We start from the raw sequence: 26,599 nt of genomic DNA, 5'->3' as shown, positions 1-26,599 counted from the left end.
TAGTCCAGGTAAGTGGGAGCTGGGGAATGGAGAGGCATTGAGTGGAGGGGCGTAGAGTGGAGTAGAGTGTTGTGGAGTAGCTTGTCGTAGAGTAGATGGCAAAGAGTGGCGTACATGGGGGCGTGGCTAGCAGCCGACGGGAATGGTCGCTCTCTAACGCGGCTCCCGACCCCTTCCTGCTTATCCGCCGCATTTCATCCGTTTTCCGACCTGAGGTCCCCCCTACAGCCACGGGGGCCTCACAGCAGTCCTCAGTGCCAGCCCTGGAGCTGTGATTGTACTGGTTTCGTGCTGGGGAAAAAAAGCGGAGCACATCTACTGGGTGAAGGTCCGGCTGGGGGCAAGATGGCGCCCGTATCGGAGCTCCGACTCCGCATCTGACCGTGCCCGCTGTTGCTGCCTTGTCCTGCGACGGAGCTGGGGAGCGGACCCTTCTACGACGCACCGGAACCCTGCGAGTGCCTTTCTGGGCTGCCTGTGACGGATTGGCCGGTTCCTTGCCAGATCCACACGGCCCGAGCGGACACAACGAGGCTCCTCCTCCGCTGGGGTCCGCCTACTCAACACCCCGGCTTCTGGGCCTGTAGCTGCGGGAGCTAGGTGCCTCTTCCCGAGTGGATCCCGTCTGTGCCCCGACCCGCTGCATTATACCGATCGCCGCAATTCTGCGACCCCCTACACCGGAGGTACGTCTGAGGCTGGGCTCCTGCTGAGACTCGGGGCAGCACCGATCCTCTGCTGTGTCCGGTTGCTCACTGCTGCGCCTGGCTGACACTTACTGCCTCCCGCTTTCCGGCTGCTGCGGGCTCGCGCATCCCTGGGCCCTCCTCACATCGCCCCGGGTGTGGGGCCTCTACTTACTGGCGCGTGTTGTCTCCCGGTCTGCTCTCACCCCCTACCGCTGCAGGCTTATAGGATCGGCCTGTATGGCCTTGGGACTTCTGTGCCGATATCGGAACCTGGACCCTGGGACTCTGCTCTGTGGCCGCCGATCCTGGAAGACATTGAGGCCTGTGCACCATGGCCCTGGTGCCATCAAAGCGTTTGGGGGGTGCTCCACTCTGAAACGACGCTGTGCCAGCACGCAACAGTGACCCAGGCGGTACCACACTGGCAATTGTAGGCTGGGCAACTTGTTTGGCTGCCTTCCACCTGCAGCCCTAGCCGCAACCTGACCCTCCTGGGTGCCCTCGAGAAGCTCCTGCGCCATTGCTGGCCCAGATCCGCCCTTTGCTGTGGTGCCATCTTCGGACTGGGTGGCCCTGAGCCGTCATAGCCCTGCAGCGTTTCCTGGCGCCTGCCCAGGTCTCCTCCGTGCCTCCGCGCCACTCCTGAGCTCTACCCGTAGCCGCTGCCCGCTGGAAGCTCTGGGGCCTGCCATTCTTTGGGCACTGATCTACCCGCTCTACTTGGACTAACGAGCCGAGTGTGTGCCGCCCCTCTTCCTTCATTGGCCATATCTCCTGCCACACTCTGGCTCCCCTTGGACCCTGCACGCTGCATCCTTGACATCTTTATTCCCCATGGCGTCGTCAAAGGCGACCAGACCCTCCAATCAGAGGCAGCTCAACAAGAACTCCTGGGGCGCTAGGGGAGGCGAGAAACCTGCACCCTCCCCTGAGACCCCGAGTCTTACGTCCCCCTCGCCAGGAGCGAAGACCCTTACCCTGGAGGACGTTATGCAGGCGATTGCTGGGGTGAGGTCATCCCTGGAGACGCGGATTGACTCGGTCAATATAGAGGTGACGCTGCTGAGGGCTGACCTGCGGAAAATGGACTCCAAGGTCAAAGATGTGGAAGTTAAAACTGCGGCCCTGATTGACGATACTTCTACCCTCCAACGACAGGTGGAACAGCTCCAGAAACAACAGCAACAAATGAGCGAGCTCATGGATGGTTATGAAGGAAGGGCGCGACGTAACAATATTCGAATTTTGGGCGTGCCGGAACGGATGGAGGAGCCAGCAGCAGACCTCTTTGTCGAAAACCTGATCACCACCCACCTCCGCCCGAAGAAGCTTTCAACCTTCTTCTCCATTGAGTGAGCGCACAGGGTCCCTGGAGGCAGACCCAAGACAGGGGCTCCCCCACGACCTATTATTGCGAGGGTCTTCAATTTTCGCAACCGTGACGCCATCCTGCAGGCGGCCCGGGCGGGACCGTCTCTTCTCCTGGAGAATGCCCGCATTACATTGTTCCCGGACTATACCATGAAGGTCCAGGCTAGGCGCCGTAGCTTCCTGGAAGTCAAGAAAGCTCTACGGGACAAGCAAATCAAGTATTCCATGCTTTTCCCGGCAAAATTGCGGGTGGAACACGACGGCAAGGGGTGGTTCTTCTTCTCGCCGGAGGAAGTATGGGACTGGCTGGAGGGCTGGCGCCGTGCTGGGAGATCTCCGAGCCGACGGGATGCCCGTGACGACCAAGACGATCGCGCAAGTACTGAACAGATGCCAGGAAGCCAGGACCTCTTTACCGGTACAAATGATGTGGGGGAATAGTGTCACTACACCTTGGGGAGCCGGCTGTGCACGGCCTTTGGGGTGCTGATCGGCGGGCATGCTCCTCTTGAGGGGACTTACTTGCAGGGACCTCTTTGACGTTACAGTTCTCCACGCTGTGTGAGCATAGGCTTCCGGATGGTGTGTTCTTCAGCCCAAGGTGAGGCCGCACTAACTACTTACCAGGTACTCTATTTGATATGTGAATGTGGCACTGGGATTTGTATACCGTTTGACTTCTTCCTGTATTTGATGGTCACATCACTGCTAGTGTCAGGCGGGGGTGGCACCGGCTCACCGAGCACCCCTAACATGGTTGGGAGGGCGACAGGCACTCTGCCTAGTTGGGGTGTGGATAGTTTCAAGTCCGCGGGCAGGGAAGCAGGGAGGGGGGATGGATGGGGGGGTGGGTGGGTCTGGGTTTCTACTGATGTTATTGCATTGTCATTGTTTTCCGTGTGTTTTTTTTTGTTGATTTGCAGAGTCCTCTTCTGTCACATTGGTCAGGTCTCTAGATCCACTATAGGTCTTAAGCTGACTAGCGGTTTGCCCCGTGTGCTACCTGGTCCACTAGGGCCTTGTGAGCTTCCTCTTCCTCACTGTTGCATTGCCTTCCCGCACTGGTATTTCCGACAGCCCTACATTCACTTCTCCTTCCTGATGATCCCCTTAGTTCACAATGAAGATGCACCCCCGCTCTCGAACCCTCATGATCCTGTCCTGGAATGTTAACGGGCTGGGTCATAAGATTAAGAGAAGCGTGGTCCTCCATTACCTTCGTCGCCACTCCCCCGATATTGTCCTCCTACAGGAAACACACCTGGTGGGTAACACTTGCAGGGCTCTCCAACGAGGGGGCTATACATTATTAGTTCACGCGGGCTTCACTTCGGGATCCCGCGGCACGGGGATCCTAATTTAAAAAAGCCTGGCACTTACTGATTCCAAGACGTGGGCTGACCCCCTGGGCCGCATTGCGACTGTCGAAGCTACATGGGAGGGCCGCCCGCTGAATCTGGTCTCCGTCTCGTACAGGACTCCCCTAAAGAACTAGGCACTCGCATATTGGGCCTCCCCGTCGGTACATTACTGATCGGCGGTGATTTCAACCACACGATGTGCGATGACCTAGATCGCGCCCCTAAGCGCAGCTCTCATCGGTCTCGCTCCGACTTATCCGACTTTGCTCAGGCCATGGGGTTGGTAGACATGTGGCGCCACCAGAACCCGACTACAGCATATTTTACACATTATTCAAACGCACACAAAAGCATGTCCCGCATTGATTATTTGTTCTGCCCCACAGCTGATCTCGGCTTCTTCCTCCGACCACGAGGTCTTCCGCGAGGCATCTCCGATCACTCGCCCCTAAGTGTAAACCTGACCTACCATCGTCCATATACCCGGGGCCCTATAGTTATTAGCCCCTGGCTTATGCAGATACCTGATATTAAAGACTATCTCTTTGAACGTACCGAATTTTACTTCGCTGAAAATGTCGGCTCCGTTGACTCCGCGGTGATACTCTGGGAGGCATACTTGGCAGTCGTAAAGGGCGAGGCGCTGACACTGAATGAACAGATCCTTTGGGCAGAATCAGACCTCGTCCATCTTGAAATGGCACACAACACCGCTCCCACTGTCGACACCGCTGCTTCCCTCTGTACACAACAACTGGCCTACCAAGCGCTGGCCCAGGAGAGGGCGCGAGCCCGCCTGCTACACTCGCGCCACCAAGTTTATGAATTCGGAGATACTGCTGGAAAAATGCTCGCTTGGCTTGAGCGCCGGGATCAGGGCTCTAGGTGGGTACCCTCCATCCTTAGGCCGGATGGGATCACAGTTAATGACCCGCAAGATATTGCGGAGTCTTTTGCGGACCACTTGGAGAAGGTGTATACTGCTGGTCCCTCCTACACATCAGAAGAATCTAGACAACTCCTGGCGGAGATGCGTCTTCCGCTTATTTCTGAAGAAGATAGGGCAGCGTTGGACGCTGACATTACAGTGGAAGAACTTACATCGGCACTATTTGCCGTTAACTCCGGCAAAGCTATGGGCCCAGATGGAGTCCCAATCGAATTCCTCAAAGGCATGGCCGGAGAGATTACCCCACATCTAAGAAATATGTTTCTACGAAGTCGAGACAATGGTGTCCTCCCACTGGCTCAGCGGCTGGCCTCCATTGTTGTACTCCTCAAACCGAATAAACCGCCCGATTGTTGCGGATCTTATCGACCTATCTCCTTGATTAGCGCAGAGGCGAAGGTCCTGGCTAAGATGTCCGCACAGACGTCTCCATCAGGGGTCTCCAGTGGAAGGATGAAGTGGTGGACAAAATCTCCCTTTATGCCGACGACATCTTGATTTATGTGTCCTCACCGCGGTCTTCCATCAACAGCCTGTTTCATGTCCTCACTAATTTTGGTAAATATTCGGGTTATTCCATTAACTGGACTAAATCCACGCTATATATGTTGCATGGCCCCCCTCCTCGACTGCCCCAGGGGTTCTCCATCGCGATAGCCACTGATGGCTTTCAATATCTTGGTATTTTTATCACACCTGACCCGAAGGTATTTCATGACCGGAATTTACTAGGCCCCCTGCGCAGACTCCGCAGCGACGTTGCACATTGGTGATCCCTCCCGCTGTCTCTTCTGGGCAGAGCGGCTCTGTTTAAAATGCTAGCTCTTCCGCGCTTTCTCTATGCACTGCAAAACTGTCCCTTCTTGATCCCAGACTCTTATTTTCGCATGGTGGAGGGAGAGCTTCGTCTTCTACTGTGGGACGGTGGTGCCGCTCGGATTGCCCTGTCTAAACTTTTTCAGGGCTGGTACGACGGAGGCATTGCCCTGCCCAACCTCCGCCTCTACTATTGGGCGTCACAGTTGGTGGCTGTCAACCATTGGATACACGGCTCACCCCTTAATCCGGCCTTCCTCCTTGATAGAATCCAAACTGGACGGGAGGGCTACTTGGGAGCCCTCTACAGCAAGCCCGCTAAACATAGATACGTCGGCCCTATGGCCCACACAGTTGCACTGTGGCACAAAGCCAATAAGAATCTGGGGTGGGCTGACACACTCACTAAAGCTACCCCTTTGTGGTCGTCACAACGCTTGGGATCCCTCTGCTTTTCCCAGGGATTCGGCAACTGGGACATGATAGGGATTTCTGAGGTGGGGGGTCTGGTCCACAAAGGTTCTATTCTGTCTTTTAAGGCTCTCCAGACCAAGTCCTCCTTGGCATCCACTGAATTCTTTCGTTATCTGCAAATTTCTCATGCCATTCGGTCCGCCATTCCAGACCTCTCTTCGATTGCTCTTATTTCTCCCCTAGAAGACAGATTGTTATCAGAACCGCTCCCTGAGAAGGCTATCTCCTACACTTCGAAAACTGTGTAATAACCTTCCCAACTCTTTCCCGTCACTGCGAGTCAAATGGGAAGCTGACCTGGGCCCCTTCGATGAGGAAGAGTGGCGTTCGGCCCTCATGTCCCCTAGACAAGCGGCTATCTGCCATAGGTTTCGCCTGATACAACTGAAGGTGTTGCATAGGGCTTACATGTCTGCTCTCACTTTGGCAAAAATTGGATGGCGCCCTGACCCCTTGTGCCTGCGAGGTTGTAACTTACCTGGCACCTTCTTTCACATACTGTGGGACTGTCCAAGAATACAGGAGTTCTGGGGCCGCGTTCTCACGAAAATGAGCGACTCTTTGGGTAAACCACTGCCACCTCTGCCGAGACCATGTGTCCTTTCTGTCTGGGGTGCCAACGACCTTAATGTTCAAGAACTGCAATGGGCGACTCTGGGTTTTCTGCTAGCCAAACGTTCCATTGCAATGAAGTGGGGTTCCCGAGATAGACCCTTAGTGGTGGGATGGGTGGCTGAGATGGATCGATGCATGATAGCGGAGAAGACTGTATACAAGATACGGGGTTGCCCTAAGGTGTGGGACAGGAAGTGGGGGCACTGGAATGTATACAGAGGCGAACTGTGTGATTCTCCGTCTGCTGAATTGGCTATGTCACGTTGATGGAAATCAAAAATCCCATCTCAGGGGTTTGCACTAACACCTGATCCTTTAAAGCAGCATGAAAAAAGTTGGCACAGAATCTGTAATCAAGAGAAACATATTTATTAAATTACAACAAGTGAGGCCATGTCACACAGAAGAAGCAGCACTCTGTATGAGATGGTCTGAGGACTGAAGGCCACAGTATCTCTTATATACCCTCACAGTGGCTAAAAAGGGGCAGTACAAGTGCACATAAGAAGAGTTACACACATAGATGGTCATACAGAAAATGCACAGTCGACAAGTAGGAGGAGCTAACAGTTTTGCCAATGCTAGCAAGCACATCCTGACAGTTACAGAATATTAGCAGCTGCAAGCACAACTGAGCATGTGCAAAGTAGGAGGAAGAGGCTAAATATACCGAGCAGAGAACAGCAAGATAGGACAGAGTACATGGTGAGCACACGGCCATCTAAAATGGCTGCCAAATACAAAATGGATTCCATAAAAAGACAAGATAGTCTCTAAATACAGGATGTCTTCTGCTAATGCTTAATCTAATCGCTGCTAAATTACGACAGACGACCCTTTGAGCATTAGCTGAAGACATTCCCATGATCCAGTAAGAACATAGAAAATATTTGTACATTCAATTTCACAATTTATCAATATCCTAATTTATTCCTAGGGGAGCATTTTCCAGTCTAAACATTTCACTAAGGGTATCAGCAGAAATCCAAGAAAAACGGGCATTGGATCATAATAAACATACAGACAGTAGGAGAAAGCAATGGCCACTATTATAAACAGAATTATCATTTTTCTTGGCCTAAGCTAAAGCAAATCCTAAAATCATCTAGTAGACATTTTCAGGGCTCCTATGCATTTCAGTGACTATTCATTTTAAATTTCAGAATAGCTAACAGCTCATATCTAATAAAAACATTTTCCAATTGACTGTTACATTTTCCTTTTATGAGGGCTAGAACATCAAGCATATCTGGGACCAGGAGGACCACACAGGGCCATAGGAATTAGGACCAAGAGCTGCAAAGGGCTGCTCTTCAAAAATGGGACAACTAAAAGGGATACATTATTGACAAAAAGAGGAAGTCCTTGGGGAAATTGAAGCCGTTGTACAACCAACCAGAGGGGGAGTCTTCTCCCTGTGTCCATTTGAGCCTCACAGGCAGGCTCTTGTTGTTTCCACGGTGGAGCTGCACAACTCGCAACTCAAGAATCACAGTCCAGTTTCAAGGAAAAAAGTCTCTTCTTTCAGGATAGGGCAGTCACCCAACAGGCAAATGCTCTTAGCGATCCTGTCCAGTGTCTCAAACAGTGCACCACTTCTCTTCACTTCAATCTAACAGGCACCAGAGACACAGCACTTGAACCCTAATCTCAAGTCCTTCCCTATCTCCTATATTGCTCTGCTGGCGCACTGCTCATTCGTTGGGGCTACACATTTGCATCCAGTGTACCCAGGTATCTCTTGACCAACAAACAAAGGTGCAAACTTGTATTCACTTTAGGACCAGAAATCAGAGGCCTTATTCTAGGATCTCTGAAGCAACCCTTATTTCAGAAGGGGTCACCTCAAGCAAAACCTCCTTGCCATTCTGGTCGGTCTGTGACTCTCAGCTGGGCATGATCCACGATTTCTCCTTTCTGATTTGTGACCCCGTCTTTCGCTCAAAACAGTGGCAGGGGTGCACACTTAATCACAGGGCTTCCGCCTTCACTGAGGTCCTAGTTGCCAGCAATGCCTGTGCTGGTTACCTTCACTTTGGCTTCAAGCTGCACTGGTGCTGACGCTGACTCCCCAGGCTGAATCTGATGTCCGGGCCCCTCTGGTAGTGGTTTATACAGCAGCAAATATCTATTGGTGGACAGAACAAATTGTCTTTAGACAAGGCACAGAAACAGTCTATCAACAGAGTGTTAGAAAATACTTCCTAGTCTTGGGATGCCCCATATATTAGCAAGGCACCCAAGAACCACTTCCATCTATCTATGTGAGAGTAAAGAAAAACACAGGCTGGACCTATTGGCAAGTATACAAAAAACAATTCATTGCAGGGGATTTGCAAGCAGGTGGCCTGCAATCTTCAAAGGAGTGGCCATACACCATGGGACTATAGTGATCTAAAACAAAATATTGTCATTGTCATAGAGTACAAAGACAAAAGGTAGTAGGTAAAACAGCACCTCTAGCCTCTTCAATTATGTTTCCATGTGAGAGCATACCCTCTACCATCTAAAGGTAGACAGCTACATAGAAAATTCTGTTTGAGTGGATGTTTTTACACATAGTGACATTGTCTAAGGGGGTAAACACACTGTCCTCAATTATTAAGTGTAGGTGTTCCTAAATTCCTTATCTAGAACACCTCAAAAAGAGAAATCACATAATACAGATTATCAGGGACATGTAGACTAATTGTGCGTCAGGTGGACTATACAATACAAAAGCTAATAGCAATGTAGAAACAACAGACAAGAACTAGAGTCCTGGTATTTCTATGATTAGGACACATCTGATCCCACCAAAAATTAAAGCAGCAGGGAAAAGAACTTAAAACCAAATTAGAATAGGCATTTGAATTTGTCATACTAAATACACGTGAAAGTATCTCCTATTGAGGTGGACAACTGATCTTACTATAATCTATCACTACCCTAACAGTCAGACTAGAAAACATCCGAGTAGGCCTAAAGAAAAATTTTGAAAACCAGTTTGGTCATACAAAAGGGAATTACACATATTATAGAGGAACCTGATACATCACTGTAGTCTGGAAATGTAAACCTCTAAATGGTGAAAGAAAAACAAAAAAGAAAATAGGACTAGAACACAGCTAAAACCCCCAAATACTAGGCACAATGTGACATCAATCAGGGGAGAAGCAGCAAAAGAAAAATCTATAGGAAGGACAAAAAGTACTTGGGTGATAGTCAAGTTTGTGACATAATGCCAAGAGCATGGGTGATACAAAAAAGTCAAAAATAGTACACATATTATAACTCTACCGCTGGCCACTACACCATCTACGGTAATCTCAGCTAGTGATCCCATTCCTTCCTTTCTCGGGGAAAATGAAACCTGGTTTCCTTTTAAGACAGAACATCATTTAACTAATACTATATAGAAATTAGGTCACCTTGCATAAGAGTCACAGATCTATAATTGCTTCCTTAGGTCCAATCAAGGAAATATAAATGTGAGGCTGCCTTTTCCTTAAGGGAAAAGAGCAGTAACGTGAGTAAAGGTGACACACTTTGCTGTATATATTATAACCACATAGGCATGCACTTGGTGAAGTGCTGTCTGTTCTTGCTCACAATATAACAATATCATATATCATAATTTAGTATCAGCAAGTTTTACCACTTAACAAGTTTTAACCACTGTTGCTCAAAGGATATACATCGTCATGTCATCCCTTCACAACACAGCAAAACTTACAAAAGCACCAACATGGATCACAAACATACATAATATAGGACATGTCATGCCAAGCCATCAGATATACTTTGCTGTATACCTAAGCACAGAAAAAACACAATAGCATGCAACACCATTTCATGCACTTTCTGCACAATAATCACTCCAATAACATAAAAAAAAAACATTCGGGCCCATTTTAATTTTGTCAGACTTATACCTAAATAACACCTTCTTTTAATCCATCCTCACCCCTTTGACAGCAGATCAAGCAGTCAGGGAAGATCAGCTGTCAAATATAACTTACTGTGTCGCGTCAGACACACAGGAAAAGCAGGGAAAATTCATGGAAGAAATGCAAAAAACATGAAAATGCACAAATAATTCATTTCAAAGAAGTCATAAAAACACATCTTTGTTTCATCATACAGCCAATACTTCACATAACACGCAAAATCGCAAGTGGAACCACCCAGCTTTTGTAAATGTACAAAATATCTTAAGCAATAACTCTTTCACAGCCTCTGCGTGTCCCTTACACCAACCCCCCAGTTTAGGCCCTGCTGTTTATAAAAAGCCGTGTCAGGAATGCACTCTTCAAATGTCGACGTGAATGGCTCCTTTGCGTGACGCATTTCCAAGCAATCATTTCACCATTTGTTGTCACATACTCCTAAGCCCCCACCACACTGACTTAAAGGTCAAAATCTGGCTGGAGCACCAAGCTTTCTTGTAACCTCCCTGTGAAACTGACAAAGACAATAAGTCTCTGCAAGTCTGTGCAATAATCAACCCTATTTAAAAAAAGACATTTTAAATATATTACTTCTTTTAGAGAACTACAATTTATTTATTCTCAGAGCCTGTGAATAATTTATGGAACATAACACACCATACCAGCTTCAGAATAAATGTGTGTCACTGTGCCATGCAATGTTACACATTTTATCAACCTTAAATGAATGAATGGCTCAGTAGGCCCGCTGAAGTCAAAACTTTCAACCCTGATATTAAACATAAGCCTCTGCGCTGGGCACATTGACTCACTAAGCTATGAAAAAGCAAACGTGCGCATTTGTATTATACTTGAATGTATGCATTCACTGAAGCCTAAGGCATTATAAAACTAGTTTAAATGGCAAGAAAGCCTTTTAAAATGGTCTATTTAACTCAATATCGTTTTTGCAATTTGAGGTACTTAAAAATAAATAACCTATACTTGTGTTACATATTAATCATCCTCAGATTGTTCTTTACAGATTGCAGAAATCAGACTTAGACATATCTCATATAGATCTTTAAAAAAAATGACTTCTTACGCCTGCGCCAAGTGAAGGTCCCATACATAAATGTCCTCATTATGCAGTACTGCACAACTTAAATTAAATTATAATGCTAGGAGGTCACAATATGAGTATTGAACTTTATGAATATCAAAAAACGATTTTAAAAAGCACTTATTTTTTTTTCAAATTTTTTTTTATGTCATAATTCAAAATTACTCTCCATATTTCGTTTTTGTAATAATCCTATATTTAAAACCAAGCTGCATCCCTATCATAAATCTGCCCCTTGCTTATGTTTTTAGAGCAACTATTCAAAAGCCTAAGTACATAAGCTCAATTTTAAATATACGACAACTTCGCGCCACTTTTGTTTGAAAAGGACAATGATTTTAGCAACAGAGCCAGACATGTGCTGACGAGAAAAATGCTAAAAGAGAAGGAAAACCGAAATTGAAATGTCTGTCTGTGATACAAATAATTAACCTTATTTTTGTAAACCTTGCTTCCAAAATAACACTCTGAGATGCAAAGTTGCACGTTTAACTAAGGAAGAAGTCCTGGCTAAATAAACGAGGCCTGCGAAAATAACAGCTGTGCCCTTGACGGCAGGCCCTACCCAGTGTTAAATTTCCTGGAGGCAGCCTTACTAAAAACAGACATTCCAAGCTTTGAAATGCGTGTTTAAGAATACATATTTTAAGTTCTGAAAAACTCACTCCAGCTAAACTGTTTTGCCTGTAAGCATCTTAATGCAATGTATATTAAGTAAACACGCTATGAGTGTGTTGTCTACAAAAACACACAATTTCATTTTTCTGCTATAGGCCTTTAATATTCCTAGTGAATAAGAATTTTTAGTTTCATCCCTTAAACATTTAACAGTTGTACATATGCGCTATTCCTTACCCTATAACTTTAAAGAGCAACATATAGTTATGTTAGCACATCACATAGGTCACTCCTGAATTTCTATCGAATTTTTATCCAATATTAATTAATCTAACAGTATGTTGAACAGACTGAAAACATCAAAAATAACCACAAAAATACATATGAGCTCAGTTCAGACATAAACAGAAAGGGGTAAAACAGAAAAGACACACATTACAGCGCGCTTTAGCCATGTTTCATAAATAGCGACGACGCAATGTACAAGCAAAAGTTACATGAATGGGAAAAACCCACAAACCAGCTAGACATTTAAACACACCTTTTAAACCATGGGTCAACACTAAAGCCAGAAACAAAACAGACTGCATCCAAACCACCTGTGTAAATACCAGTGGTAAGTCATATTTACAAGGAGAAACCCTATTCTCAACAGTATTCTAAAAACTGAAGTAGAAATACTTTCAATTCACTAATTCAGGCTGGCAGAACACCAAAAACCGCTCTGCATATCTTCATACATAAAATTCGACAGAACAAAGGATCCTCATATGTATTATGGGCATATTTAAATTCCCTGGGGAAAAATTTCACCAAGGAAGAAATATGTTTTCATACCTAAAACCTATTTTAAGTTTTCCCTCTAGGGGAAGGCGGCTAATTCAATTCATATCTCACTATGGTACCTCTCATAAAACTACACATTTTACATGTGAGTTTGGAACAGGCATGCAAACAAACATAATGCAAAATATGCATTATCATAATCTAAAATGGCACTTAATCATTGCGCCGCTCATAACCATAAATGGAGAAACATCTCCACATTACCTGCCTACATGTGTTGCAACGCATATATCACATAATCCATATCATAAATATGATCGATCATCCATACATATCCATATCCATAAGCCACAGCAAGCGTATCCTAAAACTGCCTTGCGAGTCACTGGCTACCATAAGCTCACAGTAATTACCATACAATGGTTCTTACCAAGCACGAGCGTCCAGATTCTATCTGCCAAGTTTTGAATGACCTAACAGTCTTTTCTTTTAAAATATTCACGCCAGAAATGTTCTCAGTCAGGGGTGCCATCATGTGGAGGATTAAAAATCAGTAAGATCAGAAGTAGACTGGGGTACAGAGACTAAGAACCCCCAGAAGTGGTACCTCCTTTAGTAGAATCCTGCCTTGTCTTCCTCAGTAAACTTCTGTCTCCTGACCGCTCCTTCAGATAGTCACCGCTCTGATGAGCCCCACGTTGGGCGCCAAATGATGGAAATCAAAAATCCCATCTCAGGGGTTTGCACTAACACCTGATCCTTTAAAGCAGCATGAAAAAAGTTGGCACAGAATCTGTAATCAAGAGAAACATATTTATTAAATTACAACAAGTGAGGCCATGTCACACAGAAGCCGCAGCACTCTGTATGAGATGGTCTGAGGACTGAAGGCCACAGTATCTCTTATATACCCTCACAGTGGCTAAAAAGGGGCAGTACAAGTGCACATAAGAAGAGTTACACACATAGATGGTCATACAGAAAATGCACAGTCGACAAGTAGGAGAAGCTAACAGTTTTGCCAATGCTAGCAAGCACATCCTGACAGTTACAGAATATTAGCAGCTGCAAGCACAACTGAGCATGTGCAAAGTAGGAGGAAGAGGCTAAATATACCGAGCAGAGAACAGCAAGATAGGACTGAGTACATGGTGAGCACATGGCCATCTAAAATGGCTGCCAAATACAAAATGGATTCCATAAAAAGACAAGATAGTCTCTAAATACAGGATGTCTTCTGCTAATGCTTAATCTAATCGCTGCTAAATTACGACAACGTGCTGGACCGGTGGGAAGGATTCGACATTAATTATTGCTGCTTCCTTACTGTGATGTCCCTTCCTATTTGATACTACAAGTGTGACTATTATTTGACTCTGCTTTTTTTCTCATTTAATTTTTATTTTATTTTCATGTTTCACTTCTGTGGTTGCTGTTGAGTTTATAATAGAAAATACTGAACAGTTGATTATACTGCCTTACGATCGCATCCCTGGTCTTATCATCACGTCTTGACCTGTACTTGCCACCGAGCCTCCGGGATGTCGGCATGCGGGCTGTGTCCTATTCTGTGTTTCCGTGGCTACTATACGCTGCCGGCCCCAGGGTTGTAGGCAATCACCAGCTGTGTATACCATACCTATTGCAATAAAAACTGTTTTAAAAAAAAAAGAGTGGCGTACAGTGGAGTGTTGAAGAGAGGAGTAGTGGAGTAGAGTGTCATAGAGTGGAATGCCATAGAGTGATGTTGACTGACGTAGAGTGGAGTTGAGTGTGGTAGAGTGGAGGGGTGTAGAGTGGATGGGCATAAAGTGGAGGGGCGTAAAGCTGAGTTGAGTGGAGTGCCATAGAGTGTTGTAGAGTGGAGTAGCATAGAGTGGTGTACTATGGAGTGTCGTATAGTGGAGTATCCTATAGGGGTTGTGTTGTAGAGTGGTGTGGCGCAAAGTGGCGTATATTGTCACGGAGTGGCGTATAGTGGAGTGGAGTGGCTTGGAGTGGCATGGCTTAAGGTGAGTATGCTTGGTGGGTACTATCATTACAGAAGACACATTTTCAGTTGAAATGGCGATTTGCACATACAGTTTTACTGATAAAACTATGCAGCTCACAAATCATAATGTGTGGAAATGTCCTCACTTAGTTTATTGATTTGTTTTGATAGTATTAATAATGATAGTATTACAATATTTGTTTACACTGCACTTCAGAATTACCAAAAATTTTATTTATTTGTGCATTCCTAATTCTGAAATATTTGCACAGTTTATTTGCAGACATTTAAAGTTATGTGCTAAAAAAAACTTTCGTTTCCCAGTACCCAGCATGATTGTGACATAAATATTTTTAAGTCAGAGAAAGAAAACACCAAGCAGAGGCTATCTTTGACCTCTGTCTTTGAAGGCACAGCAAATATGACAAGATAAGAACAAAATGTGAAGCCCTGAATACAGAAGGCAAGCACAGAAAATAGAAAGCCAGCAAATGTGAGTCACATAACACAAAGCCAATGGTATGTAATGGGCGTAATACATTGCCAGGGAAGCTTTCAGAATGTCCACAAGAAGTCTTATCACAACCAGAAAGCTGTGCTGTCTGGTAGGCTTCAACCTAAACAAGCATTTGCAATGCAATAGTTCTTGCATTTATGAGAGTTTGAGCTATTGGCAATGCAATAGCTCAAACTCTAGCAGATGCGAGACCTATTGAATTGCAAATTACTAGCACCCATGCGGCGCTTTCACATTCATAAAGGCAGCGCCCCTTTCTTTAGACAAGCCACGTCAAAAGAAAGGGGCGCAGCCAGCATTAAAGTGAAACCGCAGCACGCGGCGCTTTGACAAACCAAAGCATGTTTGTCAACTTGACAAACAGTTTTTTTTTGTAAAAGCATCCATGCCGCACTTTCACTTTGATAGCAGCCTCGCACCTTTCATTAGACGTGGCTTGTCAAAAGAAAGGGGCGCGGCCTCCATGAATGTGAAAGCGCGGCATGGGCGCTAGTAAACAAAAAAAAAATAAATAAATAAAAGTAAGTACCCGTGACCACTATGCTTAAAGCGGATAGTGGCCGTGCTACCTAAATAAATAAAAAAAGAAACACAGCCGCTTTAGTTAAAGCAGACTGCCATTAGTAAATAAAATACAAGGAGGGTGGCTTGCTGCAACGTAGTGGGTGGTATGGGGCAAATCATTAAAGAAAATAGTGCTCACAGCCAAGATAAAGCAGACCGTGTAACAAGGCAAGTAACAGGTCCAGTTGGTATGGGAGGTAACAAATGCAGACAAGGCGGTACCAAGGAGGGACTAACAAGCCTAGGACAATGACACAAGCCAATTAAAAAAGGGTGGAGAGTGGGCGGGGCTTCAAAGCCATACTCCAATACTGCACGCCTCGCGGCAGCGAATGCGCTTCCCAGGCGCGACCTAAAAAGCACTATGATGTGGCAAGCCAGGAGTTGAGCATATGTGAATAACAGGGGAAGATTTTATTAGGTCGAGCCTTGGGCAGCGCATTTGCTGCTCTGCGAGCCATGCTGTATTGGAGTATGGAATAGAAGCCCTGCCGATTCTCCGCCCATATTCTGCATTAGCTTGTGTCATTGTCCTTCATAAATGCTGGCTTCTGATTTGTGCATAGGTTTGTTAGTCCCTATTTAGTACCGCCTTGTCTTCATTCGTAACCTACCATAAGTCTGGCCCTTTTACTTCGGTTGTTACACAGTGAGTCTTTCTTAGTCTGTAAGCACTATTTTCTTTAAATGGTTTCTCCTACTGCAGGCTTGACATGCTTTCCTGCAACATTCAGAGCGCCATGCGCCCTTTCACTTTCTAAGCAGCCCAGGACAATGACAGCCGTTTCTTTGACTAGGTCTCACATTTACAAGAGTTTGAGCTATTGGCATTGTACATGACTATACCTTTTATTTATGTGTTAATAATCAAACATTTAAATAAAATGCATTGTCATTTACAATGCTAATAGCTTAAACTCTCTCAAACGTGTGACCTATTGCATTGGAAATGCTTGATATGCTTAGTCATATAGTGCCTGGGAGACGTGTGACCACATCATTAAGGTAAGTACTGGGATCAGGAAGGATAATCAGAGTAATGACGATTCTAGGCACTATCGGCACATTACACAGCCTCAACTATTCTAGCATTTTATGCCCCCCCTCCCCCCATCCTTCCCCCGAAAAATCAGCTTAAAACTTGTGACGACAAAAGCCTAAAACTAGAGTTTTATTCCATAATACTAGTAGCAAATGCCAATCACGGATACCTGTGTGTCCTCTTGCACAACAAAACCAAGATTCTTCGATAATCATTTGAATTGTTCAATTTTCCCTATACATGAAACTATCCTTAAATCCACAATAACGATAACGTCTTCAAAACCAAACGTATCTGCAAGTCTGCACGCCAAGCGAAGAACATTCCTCTCGGTCCAGGTGAAACCTTGTGCCAGATTCTAATTTACGCCCCATGCGTAAGAAGGGCAAACGTGCTAACAGCACGTGACCACCAAAACCAGATTCTACGATTGAACCTGGGGCTGTGCGGTCCCAAAGCTGGCTCATGTCCCCATAATACCCTTAAACTCCTAGGGGGTCACTGCAGTAGCAGGATGGATAGGAACAATTTCAACACTCACTAGTTCCGGATTACCAAATAGGCAATGGCCCCACTTTTTTTAGGGGCCTCGACAATCGATCAAAATAATATTGATTTAATCTTAAAAGAAAATTACAATCAAGCTTTCTTAAATTGTTTCCATTCAATTTTTGTTTAATAACATTAAGAATTATTAATCTTAGTTTTGTGTAATAAAATTGGTTTATTAAAAGTGTTAGTTGGTAAAATTAAAAACATATTAGGAGATAATTTGTAAGAGGGCCCCCGAAATTTCGACTGCCTTAGGGCCTCTGCGGGGTTTAATCCGGCACTGACACTCACATATTCAGTTAATTAACACATACTACGTTTTGTACCTGGTTGCAACAATTTACATTATAAAAGTGCCTTTAAAAACCAAGGACTGCATCTGAAAGCCGTTAAAATTGCCCAGAGCATATCTGCCAACTGTCCCATTTTTCCCGGGACAGTCCCGGCAAGTTGGAGATTGTGCGGGGTAATTATCGAGACTCTCTCACTTATTGATTTGCGCCTTTGATCTGAAGCCAGCTGAATTGTTGAATTGCAAATTGTGATATATTGTAATTGCACTTTGTTTCACTGGCACATTCTTTTTCCTGCACACTAACACTCCATTTCACCCCAATTCCCTTCTCTACCCTGGGGCACTATGATGACTATATTGTTATTGCTTATAAACGTAATGATCAAAGCCCATTGTGATTAAAAGACAGTGCGCTTCATTCCTTATATTGTGTTTTTGATTTATTGTAAGTAATAGCTATATGTACAGTTTTTATTCGTTCGCTGGGACCCCTTTAAATTGTATCGCATTGCACCCAGGTCCCTAGTGACTTAGCTGAGTATAACCCCCTATATACATATTCTCTATCCAGAATAAGCACCATTTTTCCTGAAACAGTATTTATGATATACTTTAGTCCTCTTCATATACTCTACTGATGAGTGTTCTTTACCCTACTTTTTGGATTAGCTGTATATATTTTAGCTACATTTTTGCAGTGTGTAGTCCTTTCTCCTTGGTTTGTTGATTTTAGAAGCCAAAACTTCATCAGGTAAAAAAATTATTTATATGTAGATATGTAGTATGTGAAGTCATACGCAGTGGATGTTTGGAGCGAGAGGTATAGTTTCTTCATTTAATCTTAAATGGTGAATTTCAGTGTTTTTTTTATAATTTAAAACATTTTGTTTTAACTGACATTTTCACCTAACTATTACGTTACTTTAACCTTTCTGTTTTTCAATAAATTTCTAGGGTTTTGTAACATAAAGTAGTAGATTATTACCAAACCTCACTAACGATATACTTACTATATGAACCCCACACAGTGCAATCGCTTTGTGGGGTTGGGCAGCCAGCCCATATGGTTGAGCAACGTCTCGGCCTTCCCATATGTATTTTTGCTACGCTGTAGATCTGTATTTCCTCCGTAAATTTACATTAGGGTTGAACTGGACATTGCAGTGCATACACGGTTACACAGAATTGCAGAAAAAAATAATGCTATTTTTATTTGACCCCAGGGTAGTCAATCTGGGACACCACAAAAGGCCCAGTGGTCAGGGTACCGCTACCCTGCTCTCTTGTCTAATTTTTTTTAATTTCCTAGTACACCAGGAGCAAGCCCCAGAGTCATAAAATGGAGACTGCAACTTTTTCATCAGGTTGCGGCCTGCCAATCAGACCTCGTATTTTGAGCTTGTAAAACTGCAAATCTTCCTGGATCCTCTGCAATGGTACCACAGGATTAAGTATACATACATTATGAACCTTAATTTCTCAAAACCTACTGAACAGAATCACACCAAATCACAAAAAGCTCACTTTCTGGAACTAGATCTACCTTTCTGCCAAATTTGGTGTAATTCCATTGCATGGTGAAAACAAGTTTTTGGACGCCCCTCTATTTCTTAGCCAGTGCTTATGACCTCACTTATTACATCACTCATGACATGGTCAGTGACATCACTGATGACATTGTCTACAAAATCACAAACTCATCCAGTCACACCCAATAAAACCTTTCATACACCTACTCCCACACCACGATTCACAAACTCATTCCCAGACCCATACCAGTACTTACACACCTACTCACTGATTCATAGATCTACACACACATCCCCTCACTCACCCATACAGCCACTCATACACCCACTCACTGACTAATACAGCCACTGATACAGCCACTCATACACCCATGCAATCACTCGCATGCTGAGACAGTCACCCATAGAGCTACGCACACACCTACTCACTCACACATACAATCTCTCAGCCACTTACTCACCCAGGAAGTTACACACACACACCCACTTACTTACTCAAACAGATACTAACATGTACTCACTCACCAATACAGTCACTGACACAAAAACACACTCACCAATACAGCCACTCTCACATTCACTCACTCACTCACCCATACAGTCACTCATATACCCCATCACTCACCTATACTGCGGTTCTCATACCCAGTTACGCACCCATATACCACTGACACATCCTCTCACCTACCCAGCCAACCCTATGTTATTCACCTACAAAAGATCCAGAAATGTAAAAGAACTATTGCAAAAAATGTGAAGAAGGAAGAGATCATGCATAGAGGCATGATGAAATGTTACAACTGCACACATTGTAATAATGTATTAGAAAGGAACATCCTCTGGAATCCCCGGACAGGCAAGCAAATCACACTCAAATATACAGGAGATTGCAATACACAATGTGTTATTTATGCCATTAAGTACCCCTGTGGGCTTTTTTATGTGGGTAAAACAGAGAGGCAAATTAGAACGAGAATTACTGAAGATATGAGTCACATTGGAACCAAAGCTTTGAGCACACCTTTGGCAACATATTGGACTGAGTCCAAACATAATATCTCTCAAATGCGTTTCACCATCCTGAACACAGTGCCACAGACAACAAATAGGGGTTTTACCAACTTCCTATTACAACGCAAAATCTACTGGATACAGTTTCTGTATACTCTCAGCCCAAAGGGTTTGAATGATAATTTGGAACTGTCATGTTTTCTTTAATTGAGTTGTTTAATTATAGTCGTCACTCACTCATTCATTATGTTCATGATCACACTCTCTAATTGTTCACTTTAATGATCATGGTGTATTTTCCACTTTTTTTGCAATATGTACAACCTACAGTGGCTATTTCGCATGTTATTCTGTACAATGCTTTTTGATTGTGACTGTTTTTGATTGAACATTCATCATTAGGAAGAGAAGTAGATTTTATGTCACATTTTCAGCATGTTTCCTAATGATACAGAATTACTTTTCTACTCATCTACCATTTTTAAATCCATGTAATATGAGTTTTGGTTCACATGTATTAAGAATCTAGGTTGATTGTCTAGGTGTTTATTTGGAACCATCACAAGCTGTTATTTAAGAGCACCCTATTTTTATGTTTATTTATATTCTCATTTACACTACATCTGAACCTTTTTTTGGCACCTCTTATCACCTAACTTTATTTGTCGGAAGATCGGCAAACATAGAAGTCTTTTTTCTTTCTCATCAAGTTTATTCTCTTCTTCGCCACTTTTTTTAAAAATACAACTCTACCGGATTTACCTACATCACACTGCGGCTTTCAGTTTTGCCTGGAGGATATACAAGTAAGAACTATTCGGTTAAGATAAGACGCTGTTTATATTCGTTTGATTGTATAAGGTTTATATTGTTGGACGCGGTCCTGATTGGCTTGTTTTTCTTTTTCCCATTTGTTCATTATTTTGCAGTTGGATCCCCACATTTACTTTCAGCAGTGTGTGTATCACACTCGCGTAATTTTCTGGTAAGATTTGTTTCACTGGGTTTGTGAAGTTGCACAGCGCTTCGTGCAGAATGTCCTATTACTTACCGGTAATCTTCATTACTCCGGGTCCCGTAGTCCTCGACACCTTCATAATAACAAGTGGAGATAACCATCTCCCAACAGAAAAAAAGAATAGAGGCATGCTGGGACCTTAATACTGCCACTCCCACCGGGAGTACATAAGCAGTACTTACCCAGCATCCCGTCTGTACAACCAAGCCCAGACAGGAAGGCCGGCCGCCCGGGAGGGAGGGAGGGGCGTATGAAGGTGTCGAGGACTACGGGACCCGGAGTAATGAAGATTACCGGTAAGTAATAGGACATTAGCCCCAGGTCCCTCCGTCCTCGACACCTTCATATTAACAAGTGGAGAATACCAAAGCAGAAAACCCGGCCTTCCGCAAGCACAAGCACACCCAGGAAACCACAACAAAAGCAGCCACCCAAGGGAGCACCGAGAAGGAGGAAAGGAAGACCGCCGGAAACACACGGCCCGCAACCCAGAACAGGACAGCAGGGACAAGGACCGGAGACAAAGAAAAAGGCCAGGGCTCCAAGAAAAGGAGGCCGCCAACCCGAGAAACCGGCAACCGAGACCCGGACCAGGACACCAAGACCAGCCAAAACAACCCACCGGAGAAGACCGCCAAGGTCAGAACCAGCAGGAAGGCACACAGGGCCAGGCAGACCCACCAGGAAGACGAGACAACCCGGAAGAAAGCCGAAGAAAGAAAAGGCCAACAGAGCGCAGGCACAAGCACCCAGCCCAAAAAGGAAGGAGAAGCACAGGCCAGAAACACGGCCAAACTCCCAAAAAAGAAAGGAATCTAGCCCAAGAGACCCAAGGAGGAAACCCGACCGAGGAGGCCCAGGAAGCAACAAGCACCCAGGAGCACAACAGGAGCGAGAACCCGACCCAAACAACAGGGAAGGGGAAGAACCCCACAATCCAGCCGAAAGCCCACCAAACAAGGAGAGGCCAACAAGACCGGAAACCAGCAACAACGAAAACAAAACCAGGTCGGGAACAGAGAAACCGACCACAAGCCCAGAAAACCCCAACCCCAAAGGGATGGAACACAAGGCAGGAGGGGAGCACAGAGCAACCGGGAAACCCCAGCAGCCGCCCAACGAGGCACAGAGTGCAGCATAAAGAAGGCACCCAGAAGACACAGGACCGCCCAGGAACCCCACACCCATGCCAGGCCAGCAGCAAGGGCAGGAGCAGCAGGAAAAAGAAAGCCCAGGGAGCACAGCACCCAGACCATCACCACAAGGCCCCAACCCAGCAAACGCCGGAGAGGAGCCAAGCAAACCGCAAAAAAGAGGCAACAAACACCAGCAGAACCGGGAAGCCAGGACCAGAGCCAAGCAACCCGACCACGCAGGAGGACCCGCAGGCCCAAACAAAACCCGGGAACCCACCCACACAGAGCCCACGGCACAGCAAAAAGGGCAGGGAGGAACCGGGAATCCCCAGCACACCACCGCAGGAAGCCCGCAGACCACCGGATTCAAAGGACCCCACAAAAGCCCCAACACAGGCGAAAGAAGACCGCCAAGAACCGCCAGCAGGAAATAAGCCCCGAAGGACCCACAAGGGCGCGGTCACAACAGCAGAGCGCCACGCCAGGACACAAAGAGAGCCCAGGCAAGGACGCAGAGCCCAAAAGAAGACCAACACCAAAGAGCAGAAAGCCCCAGCAGACACCCAGACAGTGCAGAAAGGCAGCACGGCTCCAGGCCACCAACCGGGAGAACAGGAGACCCGGAGAGGGGGAAAACAGGAGCCCCGCCAAGGGCGCGGCACCAGCAAAAGACAGCCAGGCACAAACAGCAACGGCACAAACACCACCGGAAAGACAACCCGGGGGGAGGAAGCACCAGGGCAAGAAAAGCAGGCTCCCCACAAGCCCCGACAGAGAAGCCATACCCACAGGAGGCCCCCAACCGGGAATAAACCAGGCAGGAACCCAGGCAGCACCAGGAGGAGCAGGCAGGAAAACACCCAAAGCAAGCCTAAAGGCAAGCACAGGGAGAGCCAGAGCAGGAGCAAGGAACAGAAGCAGCCAGACCCCAGAAGCAACCAAGACCAAAAAAGGCCCGGGGGCAACACCCGAAGGCACAGGCTACCGAAGCAAAGGAGAACAGAACAGCCACAGCCAAGGAAGCACCAACCACCCTGGCGCAGGCAGAACGCCCCGAGAGCACCAGTAAGGACACCCGAAACACGAACCGGTACCAGGCACCCCCCAAGAGAAGGGGGAAAAAACCCCAGGAACCAGAAGCCCCCGCAGACCAAACCCCGACCAACCAAGCCGAAGCCAGGAAGCGGAGGCGCACCGCAAGCGGAGCACAGGCCACAGCACAACAGGCAGCTCGCAGCGGAGGCAAAGCCACCCGGAAAAAAAGGGGCAGAAGCAGCACAACCAACACCAGGCCACGACAGCCACCCAGGAGGAACCCCAATTAGGAGGTGCAGAGGGGCAGAAAGAAAAGCGGGGAAACCTGCCGCAGGCAAACAGGAACCCTGGGGAGGCAACAGGACCCCAGCCAAAACACCGACCCACCACCATCCGGGGGCCGGGAGCTGCAAAGGAATCAGAAGAAGGGGGAAAGAAAAGCGTAACCCCAACAGGCCGCCCCGACACAAGAGCAGCGGCGGGCAAGGCGGAAGCAAGCAGCCAGGAAGAACCCAACAACACACGGAACTCAAGGAGCAAGCACAGACAGAGCCGCGACAGGAACCGACGCCAACCAGAGACAGGCAACCAAAAAGAAAGGAGAATGCCAACAACCCAGACGAGCAGCAAACAATCCCAACCGAGAGGAGAAACCCTCAACAAGGCCCGGGACAAAACGCAAAAGCACGCAAGGCCAGGAGCAAGGACCCCACCCGAAGGCAGCGACCCAAAGGAAGAAGGCCCGCGGGGGAAACAGAAACATACCCACCACGCAGACCATGGCAAGAGAGCACCCGGAAAAACCCGGGAACAACCCCCCCCAACCACACACCACACGGGTGGGGGGGAGGTGGTAGCCAGAGACCCGGCAACCAGCAGAACAGAGAAGCCCAGCCCCAACCAAAGGCGCACCCAACCAGGCAGCGAACGCCAGGAGCAGAGAAAGGCAGAGGATCCCGCAAAAAGCGAACCAAGAAGGAGGGGGACAGCAGCCCTGACAGGACGCACCCCGAGAGGAGAGTCACAAGCAAGAGACCGTTGAAAGCCACCCACGAGGAGCAGACCAGCCCCAGCAGGAAGCACCCCAAGCAAAGCCGGCAGAGGGCAACACCAGAAGCCGAAGCCAAACGCCAACCCAGAAGAGAAGGACCCTGACACGCAGCATGAACTGACCGAAGACAGAACAAGGAGCCACGCACCCCACGAGCCCCGGAACCAGGCAGCCCAAGGAAAAGGCAGCAGCCCAGCCCCAGCAAGCCAGGGAAGCCGGGAGAGCACCGAATGGGATGTAGTGCAGAGGCAGAGCGCAAGCAAGCATGAGGTCCCGGGTACAAACCCCGGCACCCCCAGGAGACTCCCGCAGCCCGACTACCAGAAGGGCCAGGAAACAGCAGCCACAAAAGGCCAGGGGAAGGAACCACCCACAGCAAGCAGGGCGCGAAAGTCAGCCACCGGAGGACACACCGACCGCGGAAACAGTAATCGAATGCCAGGGCCATGGAGAACAAGAAACGAACCCCCACGCCAGGACAAAAAAGACACTCCGGGAAGAAAGGAAAGGGGTGCACCGCCCAGAGGGCACCCCAAGACCCAGCAACACAGCAGAAGAAAAAGCAGGAAAACACCAAGAACACAAACAGCAAGGTGTAAAACAAGCCCAACGCGTGTGCCTCACAATCAACAGTAAAACTGAAGTGAATGTCCTAGAAACAGAGGCGGTGGACACGACCCCGAGGCACGAACCTTGGACCCCAGCACCAAAGACGGCAAACTAGCCCGCAGACCACAATGAAAAGCCCACAAGAGCGCACTGAAGGATCCAAAATTTAATGCCAATGGACTATACTTACCAATAGCCCGCATACATATATTAGTATTAATAATTCAGTCGGCAATGGAGAAGGTTCAATCGTTTATTCAGAAAATACACGCCCTGGCAGGGGAGCCTCAGTCTACACGACCCTCAGAGGTGCGCAGAGGAGACTGACTACATGTACAAAACACAAAGCATATATAGGTTTCATGTATTCAAGATGACACCCTACAAGGAAAGATACAGTTTGTCAGTAAGCCAAGAGGAATGCCCATAAAAGGCACAATTGATTGCTATTAGCCTGGGCCTAAGCTATTCCGGGGGCAGGTCAATGAGGTGCCTCAGTGTCTATCTGTAGCCTGGGGAGTACAGGAACGGGCTCTGCTAGAATGTGCGCATCCCACAAGAAATGTAGATGTGACCTTGAGTTTCCCTGAGCTACCAGTTAACAATCATAATCGGCCTAGCCGCCATCATGGTTTCGAGCAGCGAGGGTGATCACATGATTTCAGGGAAATAACACGGGCACACAAGGAAAGGAAACTAACTGACTCTAGTTATATCAATAGGAACAAGCGAATAAAAATTGCAATTACGGTTGATACTGTATCTTACTTCGTGATTATATAATTACGAGGTTACATTGGATATATTAGGCCAATAATGCATGGTATTGAAAATTCAATCCCAACAGCACGCTCCCTCCGGGCTGCCCCCCACGTCAGCCGAGGGGGCAGTGGTCAATGCTGACTGGGGCATGTACACGTCCGGTAGAGGCATGGGTCGCATCCCGAAACACCAGTGAATATACTCTCCCCAATAGATTTACCAGTTGAAGCAAGCAGCGCGAACACGAGCCGAAGGACTCGGAGCGCAATACATGAGCACCGGTCGCATACCAAAGGAGGGCTGCAACGGCTCACAAAGGAAAGGGACACGAAACCCAGCAGCATGACAAATCACCACAGAAACCGACAGTCAGCCAAGCACACACATCGGAATCGGCAATTTAGAGAGACAACACCGCAAAGCGGGACTCACCCGGAGCGGGGGCCGCAGCACCACGAACAAGGCCCCCACTCACACAGCCGGCTCTGGAATCCATCCAGCGCCGCGCCTCCAAACAGCACGAGCAGCGCGTCTCCCACCCGGCCAAGCTCGGGGAGACGTGCACAGCGAGACGGCGCACCAGCCGCAAAGGGCCGGCAAAAAGTTCCAGAGCATCGGCCAGGAAGAAGCCTTGTATCACAGCAAGCCAGGCAGGCCGGGAGGCAGACACACCAGGAAACAGCACCCCTGCCCGCAAAGCCAGGCAGCCGGGCAGGGGAGCAGAGAAGAACCTGCACGCCACTCCTACCCAGCAGGAGCAGGGGCAGCAACATCA

Source organism: Lissotriton helveticus, chromosome 3_1 (assembly GCF_964261635.1).
Source record: "Lissotriton helveticus chromosome 3_1, aLisHel1.1, whole genome shotgun sequence".
Lineage (NCBI taxonomy): Eukaryota > Metazoa > Chordata > Amphibia > Caudata > Salamandridae > Lissotriton > Lissotriton helveticus.
Note: the sequence above shows the minus strand (reverse complement) of the source record.